Below are 6,000 nucleotides of genomic sequence, written 5' to 3' on the forward strand. Positions count from 1 at the left end.
GATTCTCCGCTGTCGGGATGCTCCATTTTGCCAGCAGCCTGGGGGTTTCCCGATAGCATGGGGCTGCCTCACAAGGTGAAACTTCATTGATAATCCGACGGAATGGAGAATCCCACCGGCATGCTGAAACAGTAATCTGGCGCAGCGGGACAGAGAAACCCGCCCACAATCTCCGAACCAGGTTTCATTCTGGGCTTTGACTTGTCTGGTATTAAAATTAGCCAGGATCACAACAGGAGGTCTTTCAGTAAATCGTTAAAAGTAGATGATAACAGAAAATCCTCTAAAGAGTGACACATGGAGAAGGCAAGGGCAGGTTAAGAGAAGGACGCGAACAAGGCAGAGGATGAGGTTGTGGAGTTGGCTGTGGATTAGGGAAGGGTAGGACAGTTTGACACAGGAAGAGAAAATTGGCTTTGAAGTAGCTGCATGAATGGTTTCAGTTTTCAACACAAAGGGAGACAAATAAATGTTTTAAAAATTTATTTACGGGATGTGGGCATCGCTGGTGAGGCCAGCATTTATTGCCCATCCCTATTTGCCCTTTAGAAGGTGGTGGTGAGTTGCCTTCTTGAACCTCTGCAGTCCTTGAGGTGATGGTACACCCACTGTGCTGTTAGAGAGCGAGTTCCAGTGACAGTGAAGGAACGGCAATATATTTCCAAGTCAGGGTAGTGAGTGACTTGATGGGGTTCCCAGGTATCTGTTGCCCTTCTCCATTTAGATGGCAGAGGTTGTGAGTTGGGAAGGTGCTGTCAAAGGGACTGTGGTGAGTTACTGCAGAGCATCTTGCAGATGGTACACATGGATGCCACTGTTCATTGATGGTGGATGGATTGAATATTTGTTGAATGGGGAGCAATCAAGCGGGTTGCTTTGTCCTGGATGGTGTTGAGCTTCTTGAGTGTTGTTGGAACTGCACCCATTCAGGTAAGTGGAGAGTATTCCATTACACTCTGTGAATGGTTTAGGTATTCCACATCTGAAGGGACTATCTTACAAACCTATATCAGGGTAAGCCATCAAAGAGAGAAATCTGTTTCTCTGTTAAGACTCCGAGGGGAGGTTACTTTTCTGTGTCTCAAACAGTTAAACAGGATTTCAGTTACTTCCTAATGGGCGATGTTCAGATGCGTCACTCATGACTAAACCCCCTCCCTCTGTCGGTTGTGGACCCTTGTCATTTAAGACTTCCTAAATAAGTGTCCAAGATCTAAAACCTATTGAGAGTAAGGATGCACAGTGTAATTTCTAATAGTATTTTATTATAAGATACTTTCAATTGGGGCAGTCTGGTGGCATAGTGGTTAGCACAGTTGCTTCACAGCTCCAGGGTCCTAGGTTTGATTCCCGGCTAGGGTCACTGTCTGTGCGGAGTCTGCACATTCTCCCCGTGTCTTTCCGCAGTCCAAAGATGTGCAGATTAGGTGGATTGGCCATGCTAAATTGCCCTTAGCTAAAGTGGGGTTACTGGTTTACGGGGATAGGTTGGAGGTGTGGGCTTAAGAGCCGGTGCAGATTCAATGGGCTGAATGGCCTCCTTCTGCACTGTAATTCGATGATTCTATGATACATACAGAATTGCACAGTTAGAAATATGAATTGATTAATAGTCCTTTGTTCTCTGTTAAAAATATAAATCGGTTAACGGTCCTTTGCCATGTGCTAACAAACTAACTTCATTAAGAGAAGGATACATCTAAACATGGAAAATCCTGAAGCATATCATATCAATTTCTAATACATTTCTAAGAAGTTTAATAGAAACATATTTACCAAAAACACAATGGCCTTTGTTTGACAAAGCAGGCTGAGGAACAGAACATTGATGCACTCTTGGCAGGAGAGAGAGTGTATCCCGATTCTGTGAATCTGACTGTCTTATATACATATTTCTTCTGATTTAGTGCATGGCCCTCCCTGTGTCTTATCTCCCCCACTGGGCAATTTTCTATAGCCAAAAGGCCAGGCTGGTGGTTTATCAACAAAATGTTATTTAATGTTCTTAGTGTTTGCTTGAATATCAGGTGTCTTCGTGTCTAAGATATATGGTCGGACAGGGAGTTGTTGGAGACACATCTCTACTTTTGTCTGTTTTTATGTGTCAAGATTCATAAATATATAGATGTCCAGATAGCCACTATTCCAAATGGCGTTACCGTGTCAGAGTTTATATGTCAGAAAAGGAAATTTGCTTAACTTATTCTACTTTCTATCTCTATATACCTTCCCGCGCTCGAGCTTGTGGTTATAATTGCAGGAAGGTAATTTGATGAATTTATGGGCTGTCAATTCAAGGATCGACCATATCCCTGCATTTGTCTGGGATGACTTAATAACCCCAGGGATCAGCTAAAGTTTTTGCAGCTGCTATTGACCTTTGAAAGACCTTTCTTTGAAGTGGTTTTATTCCACTTTGAATTAAAACATTTGAAGCATTAATTTCTGCTGCTTATACATGTCCTTATTCTAAACCGAATTCTGCAGACAATGTGGTCTCCATCTCAACTCCTGACTTGTGCCTTGTAGATGGTGGACAGGCTTTGGGGGATCAGGAGGTGAGTTACTCAGCGTAAGATTCCTAAACTTTGACATGCCCTTGTAGCCACAGTATTAATATGACGGGTCCAGCTCAGTTTCTGATCAATGGTAACCCCGAGGATGTTGATTGTGGGCTTAATGAGACATGACAATTCCAAAACTGAGAAGGAAATTATTTTGTTCTGATAACTCACAGACAGAGAGGGTCAGCCATTCTAATGTCATTGTTCAGCAGAAAGGTCCAGTATAAAAATAGTAAATCATAGTAGGGATATCTTTTATAAAAATAGGGAGGATTAGATTCTGTTCTGTCAGAACTCTTTCCACAGCAGGAAAGTAAGTAAAGAAGCAGGTCACCATGGAGAAAGGTTGCTACGAATTATCCTTTGCCTCCAGAATAATAACCCTGATTTGAAGTGCTGGCTGGCATGTACACGTGTATGTGTGGAAGGGGTTGGGGGGGGGGGGGGGGGGGGGGGGGAGGTGAGTTGGAGGATTAAGCTGAAATTTCCTCCCTCAATTTCAAAAACACAAGATACAAGTCCAGATAAATCAAAAAGTAGTGATTGGTTAGGACCAAGTTGGAACTTTGCAAGGCTTCAGATATTAAATGGCTTTAAAATATCAGGCAAGTCAGAAGGTACCATGATTTTGGTGTTGTGGTGGTTGTCCCTTTCAGGGCAACACAGCTGAGTAAGGGTTACCTTGCCTGTGTAACCAATCAGGACTTAGAGTGGGTAACCATCCAGGGGGAGGAGTTTCTCCTCGGCAGAGGTATTTCATAATTAGCTGCAAATGTTCTGCTACTGACACAACTTGTTAATAAATCTCTTGTTGTTCACTACCAAAGACTGGAATTCTCTAGTTATTGCTATTCAATCTTCCCGTCGGCAGCGCATCTATGCCCATGGGGTTTCGATGGATGGTTACCATGGGAAAGCCCATTGGCAAGTGGCGGGAAGATAGAATCTCGACGCAAGTGAAAGGCGCATGGTCGAGAAAAATGCAGTTGGCGGACTGGAGAATCCCACCCAAAGTCGCTGAAAGTTCTCCTTTACAGGCGTGTTGGGGTGATCGAGTTAAATTAAGAGATGATGTGATGAGTTTGGCTTTCGACAAAGTGAATATTTAGTGTGAATGAAATGAAATGAAATAAAAGTCGCTTATTGTCACAAGTAGGCTTCAAATGAAATAACTGTGAAAAGCCCCTAATCGCCACATTCCGGCGCCTATTCGGGGAGGCTGGTACAGGAATTGAACCGTGCTGCTGGCCTGCCTTGGCCTGCATTAAAATCCAGCTCTTTAGCCCTGTGCTAAACCAGTCCCAAACAAGAGCATGCAGCACAGTATATTGGGGACTTAAGAGGAACAAGAAAGAATGATGCTATGTTCAGGGGTTCAAAGCTGATAGAAGATCAATGAAATCAGGTCTCTATGCCACAATCTCTTTTTAGTGTACCTTTCCTGTGGGAGAACAGGATCTCAGGATTATCTCTGGATTACTAAAAGAACACTACAAATATGGATTTGGTTGATGATTGCTACAGTTTTCTATTCAACTTTAACATTCAAAACAGGTAAACTATTATATTGCGGAGAGAAAATTGAAAACAGAAAATCGCATTCACAATAGCTTTTATTATTGGACTATTAATGTGTGATTTCAGCATTGTGATGGCTTGAATACATTCTGTACTCAGGATGCTATTTTCACAGCTGATAGTTGTGTGATTATCTGACTGCTGAAAAATCATCCAAACAAATGGCAAGTTGCATATAATGTTTTCTCGGAGGCATTTCAGATTTAACTGATTATGTTCGTTATATGCTCAATTATGGTTCTGTTTGAAAGCTGTTATACCTTTACTTTATCCATGAATACAGGATAACTTTTTCAAACACTCTCGTGCGCCATATCTTCTTGTAACTTTCTATTACCGGACAAGAAAGAGGATCTGAATTTCAATTCCAAGTATTTTCAACTTCATATCATTGGGCCAATCGTGACTTTGACATTGAGAATTTCTCGACTGTATAGCAGCAACAACATTGCATTGGCTGTGAAGCCATTTGAGTCAACCTAAGGTCATGAAAACTACTCTATAAATGCAACAGGGAACAGCCTATTTTTGATCTCGTCTTGCGTATTGCGACAGGTCTAATTAGTAATCTCAGTGTAAAGGATCCCTTGGGCAGAAGTGGTGGTAATATAGAATTGCACGTTGAGTTTGAGGATGACATACTTCAGTCTAAATCTAAGATCTTAAACTTAAATAAAGCCAATTACATGAGAATGGGGAGTGAGTTGGCTGAAGTAGAATCTCGTAGAATCCCCACAGTGCAGAAGAAGGCCATTCAGTCCATCGAGCCTGTACCGGCCCTCCGAAATAGCATCACACCTAGGCCCACTCCCCTGCCCTATTCCCATAACCCCACCTAACTTGTAATCTTTGGACACTGAGGCATAATTTTATCATGGCCAATCCACCCAACGTTCACATCTTTGGACTGTGGGAGGAAACCGGAGCATCCGGAGGAAAGCCACGCAGACACGGGGAGAAAGTGCAAACTCCACACAGTGACCAAAGGCTGGAATTGAACCTGGGGCATTGGCGCTGTGAGGCAGCAGTGCTAACCACTGTGCCACCATGCTGCCTCTGTTGGGTGGAATGGGTAATCAGGTTGCATGATATCATGGTAGCTAAGTAATGGCAACTATCTAAAGAAACATTTCATAATTCTCAATGTACATATATGCCAGTGAGAACTCTAGAAAATGTAGAAATTTTAAATCTGTGTCCTCTGGTTCTGGTAACATAGATAAGATACAATGGAATAATTAATGGAATAAATGGGGTTTGCTTCAGAGAGCAGCTAAGGAAGAAAAGCAGACTTGGTCAATCCCCTCAAATAGGAGCGATCTGTGGAAGCTTTCAGAGCACAATCGCAGTTCAATTGCAAATGCGGTATTCTGACACAGGCTGGAATGGAACCCGAGTCCCTGTGAGGCAGCGGTGCGAACCACTGTGCCACCGTGCCGCCTCTGTTGGGTAGAATGGGTAATCAGGTTACACGGTATCATGGTAGCTAAGTAATGGCAACAATTTAAAGAAACATTTCATAATTCTCAAAGTACATATATGCCATTAAGAACTCTGGAGAAAAAGTTATCTGTTGCCAACTAAAGAGGTGAAGGCTAATATGAAATTAAAAGAAGAGACTATAATGTTGCAAGGAAATGTGGTAAACCCAAGGATTGGAAGAGTGGTAAACCCAAGCAAAGGGTAATGAAAGAAAGAAATGAGGCAGTGGGAGAAAGAGGAATATGAGAGTAAATAAAAATAAATATAAAAGCAGGTTGTACAATCTACTACAAGTCTGTAAAAATGAAAAGGGTAGCAGGAATGCTTGTGGGTCCTTCATAAACTGTGACATCAGAAATCTTAATTAGAATATGGA

The sequence above is a fragment of the Scyliorhinus canicula genome, chromosome 1 (assembly GCF_902713615.1).
Source record: "Scyliorhinus canicula chromosome 1, sScyCan1.1, whole genome shotgun sequence".
NCBI lineage: Eukaryota > Metazoa > Chordata > Chondrichthyes > Carcharhiniformes > Scyliorhinidae > Scyliorhinus > Scyliorhinus canicula.